Source organism: Onychostoma macrolepis, chromosome 13 (assembly GCF_012432095.1).
Source record: "Onychostoma macrolepis isolate SWU-2019 chromosome 13, ASM1243209v1, whole genome shotgun sequence".
Classification (NCBI taxonomy): domain Eukaryota; kingdom Metazoa; phylum Chordata; class Actinopteri; order Cypriniformes; family Cyprinidae; genus Onychostoma; species Onychostoma macrolepis.
This window is the reverse complement of record NC_081167.1, coordinates 4,642,181-4,661,887: the sequence shown is the minus strand read 5'-3', so window position 1 is coordinate 4,661,887 and position 19,707 is coordinate 4,642,181. Positions and strand designations below refer to the sequence as shown.

General features: G+C 38.4%; 2 long non-coding RNA genes across 2 annotated transcripts; both read left to right on the top strand.

Moving 5' to 3' along the window:
- Positions 1-1,279: 1,279 nt before the first annotated feature.
- LOC131552523 (uncharacterized) lies at positions 1,280-3,860 on the top strand. The gene is made up of 3 exons (XR_009273993.1): positions 1,280-1,581; positions 2,067-2,104; positions 2,186-3,860. It is a non-coding gene; the product is annotated as an uncharacterized LOC131552523 (long non-coding RNA).
- Positions 3,861-4,050: 190 nt separating this feature from the next.
- On the top strand, positions 4,051-6,632 carry LOC131552574 (uncharacterized). Its single transcript, XR_009274011.1, has 3 exons — positions 4,051-4,691; positions 4,839-5,006; positions 5,872-6,632. It is a non-coding gene; the product is annotated as an uncharacterized LOC131552574 (long non-coding RNA).
- Positions 6,633-19,707: the final 13,075 nt, after the last annotated feature.

Here is a 19,707-nt window from a genome sequence, read left to right as displayed (position 1 = left end):
AATAAATTCAATGCACCCAGACTTCTCTAGACTGAAGTAGTTTAAGCCTTTGGTTGTTTTAATTGTGATGATTTTGGCTCACATTTAACAAAAACCCACCAATTCACTATCTCAACAAATTAGAATACTTCATAAGACCAATAAAAAAAAAATACATTTTTAGTGAATTGTTAGCTTTCTGGAAAGTATGTTCATTTACTGTATATGTACTCAATACTTGGTAGGGGCTCCTTTTGCTTTAATTACTGCCTCAATTCGGCGTAGCATGGAGGTGATCAGTTTGTGGCACTGCTGAGGTGGTATGGAAGCCCAGGTTTCTTTGACAGTGGCCTTCGGCTTTTTTTTGGGGGTTCCCGTTTTCAGGACATAAAAATAAAGGGGCATTGTATGATTATTCCTTAAAGTTAGGTTTTAATAGTTTTACTAGTCGTAGCCTCCCAGATAGCAAGGTGACATTGATTCAATGTTGAAATTCCATCAGAATCATCATTTTGGTTGAGGTTGAAAATTCAATGCTAAATAATATTGGATCAATGTTGATAATTCAATGCTTTTCAGTGTTGAAAAGACAAATATTGAATCAATGTTGATTTTTGGTCAGCATTTCACTGGTGAAACTTTAGACTGTCAATCCCTCATTCAGCACTTAAACATGGTACATTTTCCTGAATTGTAGTGAGCACATGCTCATCAAACAACAAATTCTGTAAATTTTGTAAACTCTTCACCACTAGCAGAACTCAGATAAACCAGCTGGATATTATTATTATTATTATTAGCAGTAGCAGCAGTAGTAATGTTTTTACATTAGTAATTAATGTGTTCATTACCTCTTTTTGGCTAGCTAGAGGAGTACATTCAGCCAGAGACTGATAATAACTAAATGCTCCAATGAATGTCCTTGTAATTCTTGTGGTCATCCAGTTCATTAACTTAAATTAAACATTTTATTTTAAAATTATAATTAAACATTTAAATTATAATTATATTTATATTATTTATAATTTATATATTCATTATAATTATTAGATTTAAATCATGTGGAATTTACATACATTTAATGAATTGCCTAAGGAGAATAGAGAGAATTCAGAGGGGTTTTTCATGCGCCACAATCCAGTCCATTAGGTGGCAGTAATGTAGCTAAAGCTGGCTGCCAACCGCCAATCAAATCAAAGCGCGGGAGAACAGATTTCAAATGCGAAACGGACGGAGACCAGGCCTAAAGGATAACAGCAAATTGTTTTTAGAGGCAAGTAATAAAAGATTACTAAAAAAAATAAATAAAATCTTGACATAGAACATAACGCATAGAAATAGTTTTATATATATAAAATCCTTGTAACTTAACTTACTTTCTTTACAGAGAGTTCCCTTTATATGACGACAGCTGACAGATGTTGATCCTTCACTTAGCTACGAACACAACGGATTCACCTCAGATAAAAGAATTAGTAGTGATTTCATTTCGCGTATATTTCACTATTCATCTTCCGTTATAACTTACGTGTTTTTCTGGACAAGTCCGAGTGAACTGCGAGTCACATGAACGCGCGCCGTACAGACCAACGAACGGCCGAGGTAAGGATTTATTAAATATATTTCTCTGTGTTTTTCCACCAAACCCTACCAGACACAACAGTGAGAGTGTAATGTGTGTGTTTGAACACTGTGTGTGACAGCACACGCAGGCAGGCGCGTTTTTGACTTTTCTTCCTGGAAAAAAAAAACACATAAAACATATTTCTACAAACTTATTCGTGCCATCGACCTTATTTAAATTTCGTGGGAGGGAAAACCTTGCATTGTTTGATTTTATGTAATTTTTATATTATGTGAACAATTTTATATTACTTTTGTTTTACTGTACTCCTGTGACACACCTTAAAGGGATAGTTCACCCCAAAATGAAAATGTGCTGTTAATTTACTCGCCCTCATGTCATCCAAGGTGTGGGTGACTTTTTTTTCTCTCCAGTAGAACAGTAAAGAAGACACAAAACTAATTACAACCAATACTTGGTTAACCTAATAGAATTTTCATTCTTCATTTTACCCTTTTTGTAGCCCATCAGAGGGACATTTCCTTGGTTTGCTCACATCAGGTAAGAATGAATTTCTGTTGTTTGTTACCTGTGACAGGTGTTGCATACTCTAAACTTTTACTTTTACCTTTTTAAATCTAGGTCAGAGGATGGAATCTCCTGGATCAAGGTTAATAATAAAAGGCAAGTCATTGTTAAATGTACAAAATATGTGTCTTACAGCATCTTAATGTTAATACAATCTTTTATTTTGTAAAGGGACGTAAGATGCTTTTTAAGCTATTTATTTAAGCTGCAGCAGTAAATAGTAAAAGAGTCATAGTCTCATCTCCCGTCCTCAGGCCCCACCCCAGAATGTTTTAGATGTCTCACTAATTAAAACACCTGGTTCAGCTGTAACATGCTGGGAGGGGGGTCTGAGGACTGGAGCTGAGAAACTACACTAACGGTTATGAAAAATGAACGCTGTGCAGGCCCGGCTCCACGGGAAGCTTGGCCCACCCTGGCCCCACACATAACAGCCAATCAAAAAATTGTTGTGATATTCAATTGAGGTTCATATACTTTTTCTTTTTCGTTTTCTTACCGCCCACACCCGAATACGTGCTAATACTGTATTTTCGCGCATCAGGGAGCCGCTATCAACATGCGCGAAATTGAAATGCTTTTGAATGAGCGCTCGCGCCTTTCACTTTCACTTTCGATTTGGCGATCACGCGTACCCCACTGAGCAAAGACACGTCCAAACAACGTCTTTTGTACTTCGTTTTTGAACGTCCAATTTTGGTCCCCTGAAGGTGCAGACTGTGACGCCAGATGACGTCTTTTTTCCAACGTCCAATGAACGTCCAGTATTGATGTCCACAGGACCTCTGTATAAGGGCTAATTGTAGGCCAAATGTGGTCTTTGTGGACGTCTTTTCTACATCAAACTTAAACTCATTTTAGACATCATGTACTCAATAAATAAATATTTAAATAACAAATAATGTTTCATCACAGGTAACCTATATTGATATTCATTAACCATGCTGATAAGAACAATGTTGATATGTGTCTTAAATAAAATAAATATTACATTCATTAATAATGTCAATTTTCTGCACATGTCTTCGACGTCCAAAAAAAGTTACCTAGTCCGACGTTCAAATGTAGAACTGCATATTGACGTCCAAATGGGGTCTTGGTTAGACGTCCAAATAGCGGACCTAGTTTGCACGTCGTGTAGACGTGCAGAATTGGTCTTGGACCGACGGACGCAATATAGACATAATCTGCACGTCCATCAGACGTCTAATGTTTAGTGGGACAGTGCTCTGTGTAAAGGGAGAACATCTTACAAGATCAGATATTTGTCAATGAGCTAAGAATCTGTTGATGTATGGTTTCGTCAGTCTCAGTGGTGTAGTGCAGGGTATATTCAGGTATAAGGCTTATCAGTCGGCTTTGCGTAGCCTATACCTACTTCTAAATACCCTCTGATGCGCATTCTGTGGTGTCTCGCATTAGCCAAAATAATGACAGTCCACCACATGATTCGCTAATCAAATCGTCTGTGAATAAATGCAAATATTCCCTAAAAACACCCAGTAAAGACAGTGATGCGGTCAGGACGCGCCGGCTTCCCTTTAAATATGATTGATGATTGCGCCTGCGCCTGCTTTGTCCCCAGACAAGATGGCAAAATAATAATTAATTATTGATTTCTAATTTGAATCAGTACATTATAATATGAAAAGAAAAATCAAAAGGACCAGGTTTTTGCGATCAGATATTTTTTAAACCGGTAAACTCCTGTAAACTTTTCAGTCCAAGGATCCAGTAAGCGAGCAGCGTTCAAACAGCAAGTTTAAAACAGCTCTAATACAGAAAACCGAGATCAGAGATTGCGGAGAGTCGTTTCAGCTTGTATTTGGCTTAAAAGCACGAGTGTTTTATAATGGATTTTTTTCACTATATATAAAAATTGTAAATGGTATGGGGGAGGGGGGAGGGAGGGATTACATTTGCCCGTCACTGCCATGGGAGAAACGGTCAGTCAAACAATTCTGGAAAAATGTATCTCTTTTGTTTTTGTTTTTTCAAATAGAGATCATATTCTCCTATGATTCTCAGTAGACAACTAAACAAATAGCTTGTAATTTACTAGAGGTTCTGACAAAATGTTAATTGCTCCGGTCTATTTAATTTTTAAAATTTGAATTATGTATTGCAAAATTTGCACCTCTGTTGTGGCTAATATTAATTTCATAATTATCCTTACTCCATGAAGTAGCAGAACTTACGTGAAAATGTGCAAATGGCCCATTTTGGGGTGAATTAAATGCAAGTCTTAAATGTCACTGTTTATAAGGCATTCATCCTTTCACTTTAAAAAAAAATGGGGGCATAAAAATAGTAGCCTATATTCCCCCCCCCCAAAAAAAATCATAACCCCTGCCCACCTGGAATATCACTTGGGCCTGACGCTGTGTATCATAGAAGTTGTTGATATACTGTGGTTTTTTTTTTTTTTTTCTCAAACTGCTTTCCCATTGCTTATTCTGAAGTGACTGTAATACTGGCTGAACCAGTGTCTGGAGGTCTGTTTCATGAGACGCAGCTACCAGAGCGGATTCCTCAAAGTGAAGATGACAGATGTGTGATGGTAATTTACATTAAGATTTATTTATTTTTGTTTTATTTATTGATTGACAAAAGCATGTTTTTCATTTAACACGGAAACTTCATTCCCATGATATTTATTTGTAACCTATCCATGTTTCGTACAAATATTTTCCTGACGTCCTTATAGGTTGGCTGTTTTGCTGTTGGAGGAGCATCAGTTGAGGCATATATTAGGATGCTGGGCTGTACTGTAACCATTGAGCCGGCTTCTCAGATGAACTGGGCAGTAGAAGACCAAAAGATCAGCATGAAAAAAAAAACTCATTTAGAGACACCAGGCTCCAAGATGTGCATGGTAAGTCTCCACATGGGTCCTTTGGTCTTAAATTCAGTAAATTCAGAGGGTTAAGGCCCATTCAGACCAAGAGCGATAACTTTAAAGATAACTATGTTCATCTGTTTATTCTAAGCACACTCATCTGCTTTTTAGAAATCTGTCTTTATCGTTATCTTTAGTGTTATCTTCCTTGGTGTGAACAGGCCTTCAGTTCACTCAAAACTGTTGTTCCAAACCTGTATCAGTTGTTTTTTTTGTTTTTTTTTTTACAAAAGATGATATGTTGGTAACCCAACAGCTGACGGAAAACATTGACTTCCATTGTACAGGGAAAAGATCCTATGGAAGTTAATGGCTACTGTCAACTGGTTACCAACATTCTTCAGAATATCTTATTTTATGTTCAACAGAAGAAAGAAACTCATACAGATTTGGAACATTTATATATTGACTATATACTCTTTGAGTTTGTATGATTATATAATTTATAAACAATATAGAATGAGGCATTGCCATTTATATCAATATACAGTAGTTTGATATTACAGGCACATCTTAAAAATAGAGGGCAGAGAGTGAGCGGCTGTGAGGAATTTGTTCCAAACATGAAAAATGCTTTATATTAAGGGTTTCAAAATAATACGTATGTCTATAGGTGCTTAATTTCTATATTAAAATTAAATGGTCTTAAATTTGAATTCACCATGTTTTAGCTTGAATGTAAACCTTTTATCAAATTTCAAATTGCACTTAATTTTGTAGTACATAAGTCACATTTCCAAATACTTAGGACCCACCTTCTTTCAGTTATACACTACTACTACTAATCACATGTTTTACAACATTGTGCAGGTTTAACATCCTGTTTGTTTTTATACTTTAGATGCCTAACAACAACAAGGGAAAGTTGAGAAAAAGGAGGCCTGCTGTGACAGTGCAAAAATGGCTCGGTTGTGGTCCTGAACGGCTTGTGGGCATTGCCTTGTGGTGGAAAGCCCTGAGTTCATCAGACTATCTGTTTAATGAGGAGTAAAGACATCTTTTTTTGAATCAGAAAAGAAGCTTTTCACGGATTGAAGCTACAAGTCCTAAACAGCAAACTGGAAATGTTTCAGTCTGTAGTACTTTAGTGTTTCTGCCTTTGGTGAGTTTTCATTTGCATTTACTTCCATTTTGCAGATGCAGTTTGCATTTGTTAGGCCTATATGTGTCAGTTTTACAGGCTCTTCTCCTAGCATTTGCTTTATAAATTCAGAATGAACTGTTCCATGTAATTAAGTCACTTTGTCATTCATTTGACCATATTCTGTATGTAAATTGTATTTTAAGCTCTGTCTCCCAGTTTCACAAGGCTAGTCCCAGACTAAAATGCATGTTTGAGCTGTCTTAACTGAAAATAACGCTCTGACAGATATTAATGTCATTGGCATTGCCTGTCTCAAGATGCACACCAATAATGTTTATTTATTGCATAAAGCTGTTTAAGTATCCTAATTTAAGGCCTAGTTCTGGCTTAAGCTAAGCCCTGTCTGTGAATCCGTGCCTGTTTTGAGGTCACCACCAAGTTTTAGTTTTATTATTATTATTTTTTTTAAGAATCACATGTTTTACTTTAGTATAATGTTAATTTCCTGTTCAAATAGTGTGGGGGCAAAAATAAATATTTTTGCATGTAAACTGACTGATGTTGTTTATTTTGAGTGACTTTTTTATTTTAAAACCATATTAATTGCAGTTCTGCATGTTCTCTGATTGAAAGGAGTAAAAAGCAGGATTGATTTGATAATGTTTCTATGTTGATTCAATGTTAAATAAGTGATTTAATTTACGTTGAAGAAATGTTGATTTTTTTTTTATGACCATCTTGATCTATTTTTGATTTTTCATCATTGAAATAACATTATTTCAGGGTGCAAACCTGATGAAAAATCCCCCCTAAAATAATGGTAGGGGAAACACTGTAAGTGATAAAAAAAATAAAAATAAATAAAAGCGCGGCAAGACTCAGCAAAAAGGTGCGTTTGAGAACAACGTGTGGGCCGCACTAACACTAAACTTTGATGTCAAGTAGGGGGGCCACAAAATATCATCCCGCGGGCCTCAATTGGCCCCCGGGCTGCGAGTTTGAGACCCCTGCCATAGATTCTCTATGGGGTTCAGGTCTGGTGAGTTTGCTGGCCAGTCAAGCACACCAACACCATGATCATTTAACCAACTTTTGGTGCTTTTGGCAGTGTGGGCAGGTGCCAAATCCTGCTGGAAAATGAAATCAGCATCTTTAAAAAGCTGGTCAGCAGAAGGAAGCATAGTGCTCCAAAATTTCTTGGTAAACGGGTGCAGTGACTTTGGTTTTCAAAAAACACAATGGACCAACACCAATGACATTGCACCCCAAATCATCACAGACTGTGGAAACTTAACACTGGACTTCAAGCAACTTGAGCTATGAGCTTCTCCACCCTTCCCCCAGACTCTAGGACCTTGGTTTCCAAATGAAATACAAAACTTGCTCTCATCTGAAAAGAGGACTTTGGACCACTGGGAAACAGTCCAGTTCTTATCCTTAGCCCAGGTAAGACGTCTCTTGATGCTGTCTGTGGTTCAGGTGTGGCTTAACAAGAGGAATACGACAACTGTAGCCAAGTTCCTTGACACGTCTGTGTGTGGTGGCTCTTGATGCCTTGACCCCAGCCTCAGTCCATTCCTTCTGAAGTTCACCCAAATTCTTGAATCGATTTTGCTTGACAATCCTCATAAGGCTGTGGTTCTCTCGGTTGGTTGTGCATCTTTTTCTTCCACACTTTTTCCTTCCACTCAACTTTCTGTTAACATGCTTGGATACAGCACTCTGTGAACAGCCAGCTTCTTTGGCAATGAATGTTTGTGGCTTACCCTTCTTGTGAAGGGTGTCAATGATTGTCTTCTGGACAACTGTCAGATCAGCAGTCTTCCCCATGATTGTGTAAGCCTAGTGAACCAAACTGAGAGACCATTTTGAAGGCTCAGGATTGGCATGTCACCATATTCTAATTTGTTGAGATTTGGTGGGTTTTTATTAAATGTGAGCCAAAATCATCATAATTAAAAGAACCAAAGACTTAAACTACTTCAGTTCAATTCAATTTGAGTTGAATTACTGAAATAAATGAACTTTTCCACAACATTCTAATTTATTGAGATGCACCTTTTTATATATATATATTCAGTGTTAGTGCTGTCAAATGATTAATCGTGATTAATCGCATCCAAAATAAAAGTTTTTGTTTACATAATATATGTTGGTTTCTGTTTAGTTCCTGTCTGGTCTTATTTGGTATTTCCTGTTCTCGTTTTGTCAATTATCGTTCAGTCTGATCACCTGTGTTGAATTAATCATCTTGTTTGCTTCAGTTTCCTTCTGTTCTTCGTCCTGGATTAATGTTATTTTGAATAATAAAATAATAATAAACAAACAAATATATATTATAAAAATACACCGAGAAACAATAAATGCATTAAACTATTCATTATAATTATAGCAAATTAATAAAACGTATAAATGAAAAATTTCAAATAATGAATAAAACACTAATATAACAAATACATTAAATTATAAATTAAAATGCTCCATCGGGACAAGGCCACGGGAATCAGATAAGCCCTTTACACAATCTGACATGGCTGTGGCTGGAATTGAACTGCGGGTTTTGTCTCGCCAGAGGAGAACTGGCCCCCCGACTGAGCCTGGTTTCTCCCAAGGCTTTTTTCCTCCATTCTGTCACAGAGGGAGTTTTGGTTCCTTGCCGCTGTCGCCTCTGGCTTGCTCAGTTGCGGACACTTAATTTCTAGCGACTATCGTCGATTTGGTTGCACAGATACTATTTAAACTAAACTGAGCTAGACAATGACATCTCTGAATTCAATAATGAAATGCCCTTAACTGAAATTGAGAAAATTGAGTGTTTAATCTTATCGTTATACATTACTGACACTCTATCCTCCAATTTGATACTGTTAAGTGCTTTGACACAATCTGTATTGTTAAAAGCGATATATAAATAAAGATGACTTGTTTATGTTTTTTTTAATAGAATTAAAGAATCTTTACGTTTACTCTCTTGTCGTGTCCCGTGACAATATTAGTGTGTACTGTGTATATTTATTATGTATATATAAATACAAACACATGCATGTATATATTTAAGAAAAATATGTTGTTTATATATTAAATATATTTATATAATAATATAAATAAATGTATATACATGTAAATGTTTTCAAAATATATACTGTATGTGTTTATATACATAATAAATAAACAGCACACACACAAATATTATGTAAACAAAATGTTTTATTTTGGATGCGATTAATCGTTTGACAGCACCAATATGTATATATATATATTTATATATATTAATTTACAAAATCTTTTTATTAATTGCAGTTCTTGAATCACACCCACATTTACATAATACAGAACAACAAATGCTTCAATCCTGGCCCAAATTTATAATGTGCCATATTTGAATCTGGGCACATATGAGATTTAAAAGCTTTGACGGAGGCCAAGATGATCAGTGAATGATTTAACAATAATTTTCAGTTCTCACATAGCTATCATATAGCTTTAGATGGGATTGTAGCCTTGAACTGTAGCACAAGTGTCTTATGGACCACATATGGAAAAGACTAAAAGTGCAACAACACTGATCTTTTAGGGTTTATGCTATTTTAAATCCATGCAACATCCTTCTTAAATCTGTTCTACCATCATTTCCATCATGCTTTGCTCAACATCACATAAACCGCTGCCCTCTCAGGGGAGGAACTTTTGCAAGAAAGGTTAAAAATCTAGCAAAGCATTACTAGGCTCAATAATGTTACTTGCAGAGGTGAGCAGTATTGAACTGAGTGAACATATATTACATTTTTGACATTTCTTTCACAAAGTGAAATCTGACCATGAGGGAGCATTGCATTTCTTCTGAAATGTGTCAAAGTTTTACCCACCGCAAGCACATTTGGAAGGGAAAATACCTTACCTTATAACATTTTTTACAGTTTAAAACATTAAACATATCACTACCCAGTCTGCCTAAAGTTTCAAATCAATGACATTGATTATAGTAGAGCATTTCTACAACTCATAGCAACAACAATATTGTGGGGCACAGAAATTGCAAGCAAAAAGGAAACTGTGGACACTACAGTATATTTGGACATGATGTTTTATACCCTCCTGATTTCAGATTCATAGCCGCTGTAGTTGATCAATTTCAATTTCAACTCCACCTCACAGCTAATCTGAGAGATCTTTTATTGCTTTCTCCCAGAGTTTTACACCAGCAGCTGCTCCTCTGGAGACCAAGAGAGGGACCTTCTATAATTTCTCTACCATATGCACTTGGTATCATTGTTCACGGTCGCCATCTTCCAGACAGACAAATTGAGCAGCCTGTACAGATGGACGTAAGCCATGTATCTTTCTGCAATGACGCCCTTGAGAAATGTCCTGGGTTCCAGGGTGTACTGTACCTAAAAGTAGTTACGCCACTAACCCAGCTGCATTTTTCAGCAGCCTGACTGCTTTTTCAATAACTACAGTTTCTAACAAGTAGCACTGTTTTTGTATTTTGTATGCACAGTCTTGCAACCAAGTGAGCTCAGGAAATAATCAAATATGCTCTTAATATTAATCTATCATATTAACTTTAGGAAGTCAGTTCTTTAAAATCGATTAATTTGAATTATCAAATGAATGTCCCATAAACTCTCTGTGTAACATAAGTCAAACAACTCAAACTGCTAGAGCTTTGTGTTGTTTTTGTGTTTTAGATTTTTATATTTCTTCATCTTCTTTCATATATATATATTTTTTTCTTGTAAAACACTTTGTTTTACTAGCAGTTTCTGTGACACGTCAAATTGAATTAATTAAGTTAATTTTAGAATGCCTTTGCCAGTTTGCCTACTTTGTCTAAATTGATGCATAAAACAGCCTGATGATCATCATGTTCTCTGGCATGATTTAACAATGTTCCAAAGTGCATCTTTTGTGCAAAGAAGTTCATATGATCAATGCCACAAAGCAACTTAAATTTCATTAAAACACATTTCATTTCTCAAGGAACTAAATTCATTTAAAATTTTCAAGATTTTAAAACTGATCTCTCAGGGAAAAAAAAAAAAAAAAAAGACATGGCACTATTATATTCCATTATGTTATATAATATTAAAATGATTATCTATAGCTGAAGGACACTGTCTACTCTTTCCTCCAGCCCTACATTATCTTAAAAATGATCTCTGATATATTTAAAGGAAAGTAGAGGTATGATGAGGATTAGGGGAATTTTGAAGATTAGTTTTAATGACAGGTCTCAATCCTGATTTTCTCTCTTCAGACTTCAGCCTGTGGGGAGAGGCACACTCATATTTGCCCATCTATTTTGTCCCTCAAATGAGGTGATTTCAATTTTGGGTTTAGTAGAATGAAAAACTGTGGCAGAAAGATGTATTCTGCTCTTGTGTCTGCAATGAGACATGATTCCCATACAGATATCCACCACAGATTTGGCCTGTATGTGCAAAGAGTTTGTAACCACAATACGAGCTGCCTCAAAGCCTGCAAAGCTCTGAGGAAATCTAGACTGATATATGGAAAGCCTAAATATTAAAAATGAATAAAAAAATAAAAAAAAGTTTAGCTTTACCACCTAAAATAACTTAAAGTATCTGTGACAAATTGATGCCCATGTAATGGCTTGATGACCTCAGTTTTCTCCTGTGTTGACATGTTCTGTTATACGGTATAATGCACTAAATACACAGGTAGTTCCAGTCAGTTAAATCACTGTTGTAAACAAATGTTCTACCATACAATCTTTTACACACAGAGATATACTCATACACAAACATTCAGAAGCACAAAAACTTGTTAATGCTGCCTGGTGTCAATAAAATAGCTTCACTGCTGAAAAGCTGAATTATATTTCTCCCTAACAAGGTTGTAACGCCACTGCTTTTGAATTAATTAAACCTACAGCTCCACTATTAACCAGTAATTAACAAAAGTAGCTTTGAGGGTGTAATAAAAAGGCTTTAAATTGCCATGTTTTTTTCTCTTTTTTTTTTTTTTCTTTCCCAAATCTGTTAGTTTATGCAAATGTTTCTGAGCGGTCTGGAGTCCTGTTCCACTGGTTATTCTTTTGTCCTGACAGGACTTTACATACCTGACAGCCAGGTTTGAGCTTGCCAAGGTTTCTCCTAGTAGTTGTGCGAGTTTGATCTTGTTTGGCATCAGATTAAAGTGTTTTTCATGGATTAGGGGATATGTTTCTCACATTGGTGTATAATTTGGACATGTTGTTAAATAGTTTAGCTCAGTTTTCAAGTCTGTACCATTCTGTTTACATGGACAGAACATTTCTTAGTTTAGGTTCGGTCACTGTGCTCAGGCAATATGCCAATTTATATTCACTATTTAGGAGGAAATACCATTTCCTAATTTCCTTTGTTGAGCTGACAGAGAAAGGCTAAACTAAAGGCTACATTTTAAATGTTCACATCTACTCAATATTTTTGTAAATGTTTCAGAGTAGACAAGCAAATCCAGATCATCACAAATCTTATATACAGTTGCAGTCAAAATTTTACTGACACTTTGCTGTAGCTGCAAAATAATAATTATTTTACCAAAATAAGAGGGATCATACAAAATGCATGTTATTTTCTTATTTAGTACTGTCCTGAATAAGATATTTCTTATATGTTTGCATGTAGTCCACAAGAGAAAAGAGAAAATAATCATTGAATTTATAAAAATGTCCCCGTTCAAAAGTTTACATACACTTGATTCTTAAACGTTAAACTGCCCGCTGTTCTTCAGAAAAATCCTTCAGGTCCCACAAATACTTTGGTTTTCTAGTATGTTTTGTGTATTTGAACCCTATCCAAAAATGACTGTATGATTCTGAGAACCAATATTTTCACACTGAGGACAACTGAGAGACTCATACTCAACTATAACAAAAAGTTAAAACGGTTACTGATGCTCCAGAAGGAAACACAATGCATTAAGAGCCTGAAGGTGAAAACTTTTTGAATTTGAAGATCAGGGTAAATTGAACTTATTTTGTCTTCTAGGAAACGTAAGTATATTCTGTAGCTTCTGAAGGGCAGTAATAAATGAAAAAAGGTGATATTTAGGGAAAATAAGAAAAATGTACACATCTTCATTCAGTTCAAAAGTTTACTCCCCCGGCTCTTAATGCATCGTGTTTCCTTCTGGAGCATCAGTGAGCGTTTGAATCTTCAGTAATAGTTGCATATGAGTCCCTCAGTTGTCCTCAGTGTGAAAAGATGAATTTCAAAATCATACAGTCATAGTTGGAAAGGGTTCAAATACACAAAAGATACTAGAAAACCAAAGAATTTGTGGGACTTGAAGGATTTTTTTCTGAAGAACAGTGGCAGTTTAACTGTTCGGGACAAACAAGGGACTACCAAAAAAAAAAAAAATACCTCGATCAGCCACGATCATCCAGGTAACAACACAGTATTAAGAATGAAGTGTATGTAAACTTTTGAACGGGGTCATTTTTATAAATTCAACTTTTTTTTTTTCTTTTGTGGACTGTATGTAAACGTCTTTTATGTGAAATATTTTATTCAGGTTAGCACTAAAAAAAAAAAATAAATAAAAAATATTCATTTATAAAAAATTCATTTTGTATGATCCCTCTTATTTTGGTAAAATAATTAACATTTTGCAGATACTCTAAAGTGTAGGCTATGTGACATTTTGACCACACATGTACATGAACAACAACAACAACAAACAAAAAAACACAAAATGTTTATGGTCTTAAAAATGTATTATCTCACATGAGATAAATAATTTTATCAATGCCAAAGTTTCGTATTCTTCATTTAGTGTAGCACCATATAATAAAACTACACTACTTTTTGGGTTGACCTGTACAATAATTATATCAACTCTTGAAGAATGTGGAATGTTTTTCATTGTATATCAACAATGAAGAATGTATATTCAGATTATATACTGCTTAGCACTATACAATACCATTTTTTGAACAGACATAGAAAAGACTATAAACTATACTGAATAAGACATTTTGAGAAATCTGCAGTGCATAATTATTTTAATCCAGTAATCATTCAAATTTCATATTTATTTTTAAGACTTTAGGATTTTAAGACAAACCAGTAATTCAATGCTTGGTGACACACACACACACACATAAAATGAAATATGAGAATAGCTAAAGAACTGTATATGATTTCTGATTAAAAATGGATCCAAACATCAATCTTATCTCACCCTATTTCAACATTGCATGCATACTGCACTCCAGACTGATTATACTAGAGATAACACAATTGCTCTGTTGTTTTAATTGATCTGCTATAACAGCACAACAACTAATTAAACAGGGTCGATCCATACTGCTTGTGAAACTATTTGAATGTTCATCTATATAAGCCCATGGCTGTGGAATATATATTATATTCCAAGATGTAAGGTGGTCAAAAATAATAGAAAAATAATTGACACGCATTGTGTATCAATCAGTAGTGAATAACGTTAGAGTAAAGAAAACATACTCAGTTACTAACGTAACCTCGGTTCCCTGAGATACAGGAACGAGTACTCCATCTTGCTGAAGACGCTACGGGAAAAAGCCTTTTTTCAATCACACAGTGTAACTGCACGTCCATTGGTTTGTGCAGTGTATTAAAAACGAGCCGATAGCTTGGCAGCGGAGCTGAACGAACCTATGGCAATGAAGCCCGCCAGAGCCATCTAGCTATATAAGCGGGCACTTCACCACAGGATTTTCAGGTTACTTTGACTGAAGCGACGACTGAGTCGTGCAGCTACATAGCACGGCTAGCAATGCAGTACTCGTTCCTGTATCTCAGGGAACCGAGGTTACGTTAGTAACTGAGTACGTTCCCTGTTAATACTTCAACCGTACTGCGTCTTTAGAACCTCCACATTATTACAACCTCCATAAGCAAGTAATGCCCATAGGGAAGTTAACAATAAACTCCAGAGCTAAAACGGGCTGAACTCACGCCTTGGCCTGGGTAATCGTTCCAGAAGTTGTACGACAAGACAAGTAAACCGACCCAAAGAGCTTGAGCGTGTTACGGTAAAGGACTCCCTGTCAGAACTGTTTGCATAATGCAAGAATGTGTCCATTCAAGAAGAAAGGACTCTGGCCTGTAAGGCCGGGACGTCCAGGTTATAAAACCTAGCATATGTGGACGGCGATGCCCAGCCAGCTGCCACACATATTTCCGTAATGGACACACTGCTAGACCATGCCCAGGAGGAGGCGATGCCTCTGGTGGAATGGGCCTGTACTCCGATAGGACATTGCAGGCCCGAGGAAGAGTACGCTAGCGTGATAGCATCTACTAGAAAGTCTTTGCTTCATGACCGGATGCCCCTTGCCGCGGTTACCGAAGCTAAAAGGTCTGAACAGGGCGGAACGCTCAATGTAAATCTTAAGAGCTCTGATGGAGGAAAGAGCAAGGAACGGTCCTCCTAACGGTCTCGGTACTCTTCAGAGCGAAGGAGCGCAGAAAGTGCGATAACCTGCGCTCTGAATGGAGTGGAGAGCACTTTGGGTGTGTAACCATGCCTTGATTTCAGGAAGACCTTAGAGACGTTAGGCCCGAATTCCCGAAGGTGCCCTATTCGCTTTACCGATGCTAGTGCTAGAAGCAGAGCAGTCTTTAGCAACAGTCACCGAAGGTTGGTAGATTGTAGCGGTTTGAAAGGGGGTCCCTTCAGGGCCCTCAGCACAGTGGGCAGATCCCATGAAGGCACGGTGAGGGGGGGCGAGGTGGATTCAGCCTCCTGGCGCCCCTCAAGGAGCGGAAAACCGTGCTGCTCCAGCCCACCAATTGGCCCGCTATAGGGGCATGAGAGGCCGCTATAGCTGCTACATAAACTTTGAGTGTAGATGGGGAGCGTCCTTTATCCAGAAGCTTTTGCAGGAATGACAAAACCACTGATAAGTCAGAGCTAGATGGGTCTTCACCGCAGTTTAGGTACCAAGCGGAAAAAAATAGACCACTAAAGAGCATAGAGGCGTCTTGTAGACGGGGCTCTAGACTCCGAAATAGTGTTTAATACTCCCTCCGGGAGGTTTGTAGGCTCCTGTCGAGCAGCCAAAGGTGCAGAACCCACAGCTCGGGCCAAGGATACCATATTGTCCCATTCACTTGAGAGAGGAGATCCCGTCTCAGCGGAATGGGCCAGGGGGCTGCTACAAGCAGCCGAGTTAGCTCTGATAACCAGTGTTGGTTCTTCCAGATGAGGACCACCAAGAGAACCTTATGTCTCTGTTCCCTGATTTGCCTGATTACCTGTGAGATCAGGGCGATCGGGAGAAATGTGTAAAGGAGGAGGTTGGGCCAACCCTGACCTTCGAATAGTAAACTGGGCAGTGAGAGTTGTCTTCTGAGGCGAAGAGGTCTACCTCGGCCTCGCCAAAGATCTCCCAAATTCTCTGAACCGTCTGCGGATGCAGCATCCACTCTTCTGAGGGGACGTTGCTCCATGATAACATGTCCGATCCTCAATTCAGTATGCCCGGTATGTGTGCCGCCCTCAGCGAGCGCAGGTTGCATTGAGCTCATTCCAGAAGGCGCTTAACCAGAGTGAAGAGGCGCTTCGAGGAGAGGCCTCCTTGGTGATTTATGTAGGACACCACAGACATGTTGTCTGAGCAGATTAGCACATGGTGTCCCTTTAGGTCTGGCGGGAAGAACTGACAGGCACGACACACTGCTAACATTTACAGGCAGTTGATGTGAAGCCCTGCTTCTGCTTTAGAACCAAAGGCTGAAGGTCGGTTTGCCCTCACACAGCACTCGCCAACCTGTGTTGGAGGTGTCTATCGTGACAACCTTTCTTCTGTAACGTCCTGTTCCATGCAGCGAGAGCTCTTCCAAGGGGCCAGGGCTGTTACACAGGCCTGTTCTACACGGCTTCCGTGACGCCATGCATTGGATGGAACCCGTGGTTTCAGCCAGTGCTGAAGGGGCAGCATACGAAGCAGGCCCAGCTGTAGTGCTGGTGACGCTGCAGCCATAAGGCCCAGCATCTTCTGAAATGCTTTGAGAGGGTGAGTGGTACCGATCTTGATGGAGGTTAATCTTGGTAAAAGTGCAGGGAGCCAGAGACAGCCCGAAACCATGCACTGATAAGCCACTCCCTCGAAGGCGGATCTCAAGAATTGTCTGTGGTGGGGGGCTATCTGGATGTGAAAGTAGGCATCTTTCAGATCTAGAGAGAAGAACCAGTCCCCTGGGCATACTTGCGAGAGGATCTGTTTCAATGTGATCATTCTAAACGGCCGTCTCATGAGGGCGTGATTCAGGTGCCTGAGATCGAGGATGAGCCATCCTTTTTGGGGACGAGGAAGTAGTGGTTGTAGAAGCCTGACTCGCTCTAGCTGGCAGAACTGTCTCTGCAACTCCATTTGCCAGTAAATTCATCACCTCGGGCACAGGACATGAGCGTCTGTGCTCTGCACTAAGGTGGGAACCGCGCCGCTAAATCGCAGGGGTCTTTGAGCGAATTGAAGTGTTTAACCTCGTTTTATTATCCCCAAAACCCAGTCTGACACTCTGGGGATGGCCTGCCAGGCCTCGGCCCATGTGACAAGCATTTGGATTGGTTCGAGTGGTAGGCCAACTTGTGGGGACCTGACAATCGTGATAAGTGGAAGAGGAAATTTGCTCTATTTTGAAAATGTTCGTTTTATATTTTTCCTCGCTTTAACAGCGGCTGGTTGTGTGGGTGCTATTTGGACGGATCCATTGTTCACAACCGCAATTACAACAAACACAGTGCCGGCGTGAGATCATTCAAAACCGGTTGTTCAGCTCCGTGGCTCTATTTTTTCATTCTCTGAGCTTTGCTGAGAGAGGAGAAACGGGAGAGCGGGGCTGCCTTCATTGAAGGCATTTTACGAGCGGAGAAGAGCGAGACTCATGTTCTCAGTGAGAGCATTCCGTCTCACTGCCCTTCTGCATCGTGCAGAATTCCCCGCACGTGCCACACTCGCAGTGCAACATTTGCAACAACATGCTAGAAATTTGCTCTTTAGAAATTTGCTATTTTAGAACTCACAGGATAGCAGCCGGGGACAGCTGAGGGCTGCATGGCCGCTGAAAGCAGCTCGAGCTGGAAGCACAGAGTGAGAACAGGAGAGCGGCGCAGGTCGCTGAATCAGCTTTTGTGCTGCAGTGAGGCAAGTCAACGGCGAGTGGCTTCTCATAGGTCAGCGAAGGGATGATTGTCGTCGCTGAAGGAGAATTAATCTGAAGATCCTGTGGCGAAGCGCCCGCTTATATAGCCAGATGGTCGCGCCCATTCTGGCAGGCTCTGGCGGGCTTCGTCGCCATAGGTTCGTGCAGCTCGTCCATTGGTTCGTTTTAATACACTGCACGAACCAATGGATGTGCAGTTACGCTGTGTGATTGAAAAAAGGCTTCAGTTCAGGAGAAAAAAGTATTTTTCAAGTCTTTAGCAAGACGCAGTACGAGTGACGTATCGACAAGGAACTTCATTGCTTTTGCACCATCAAAATGTTTCTCTTAACCACGTCAAACATCATGCAAATAAATGTTTGAGTTTATATTGAAATATCTCTTGATTACAGACAATAAAATGTTATGGGGTCTTTTTCTTTTTGCACACATTAGCTGTTTAGCGCTATGAGAACAAGACCAAACCTCATAATTGTAAACCCAGGCCAAATCAGAGTTTTGATCAACAGTAAACTAAAAAAAAAAAACTTACAAATTGCTGACATTTTTAAATATAGCCCATTCAGGCACCACTTTATCAAGACTTTTAGATATTATTTTCTATTGCCATGAGAGGATAATTATTTCAGTCAATGATTAAATGAGTAACATTTTAGTTGTGTGTCGGGGGGGGGGGGGGATACTGTGAGAATCCATAAAATTTTTGCTTTTAAGTAATACATTGAAAACTGTATCATTAATTTTATTAGTCATTCTGCAACTTGTTACAACATCTAAACTACAGGAATACCAACCTACATTGTGCACTTTTTTCCCTATGTCCCAAAGAACATACAATATTAATAAAATTCTTACTTGAAACTCTAATGCAAGATGAAACATGTGAATAGTGGTTTCTTTTAAGTAAGCATGGTGCCTGAAGGGAATATATTGTTTAAAAAAATGCAGAGTCTATTTGAACTAAAGCAAATAGCATTCAACATGATGGATGCTATTTACACTACGTGTTTCTTTGCACAAGCGCAAATAGTGTTAGAGGCTGTGTATACTTTATATGTATACTAGTGTAGAGGCTATAGTGACAGATAGCATACTATTTGATTCTCAGTGTATTGTAGTACATTATAAAATGGTATGCAATAATAGCAAATTCAGTGTATATGATTATATTTATTAAAATCAGCCAGGACTCAAACCAAGATGTGAGCTGACAGTGCTACCCACTGAGTCACAGTGCTGCCCTCTGAGATGACATGAAATGGGAAAATGGAGAAAAATAAGATTAAAACGGGCGGATTCAGACTTGGGTTGGTCACATCAAATGCCAAACCAATATCCTTATTCTCCACACCATGTCTCCTGTTATCAGAGGGAGTTCTTCTTGTAATTTCTGTCTGTCTGTCTGAAGTAGACAATGGTGGGC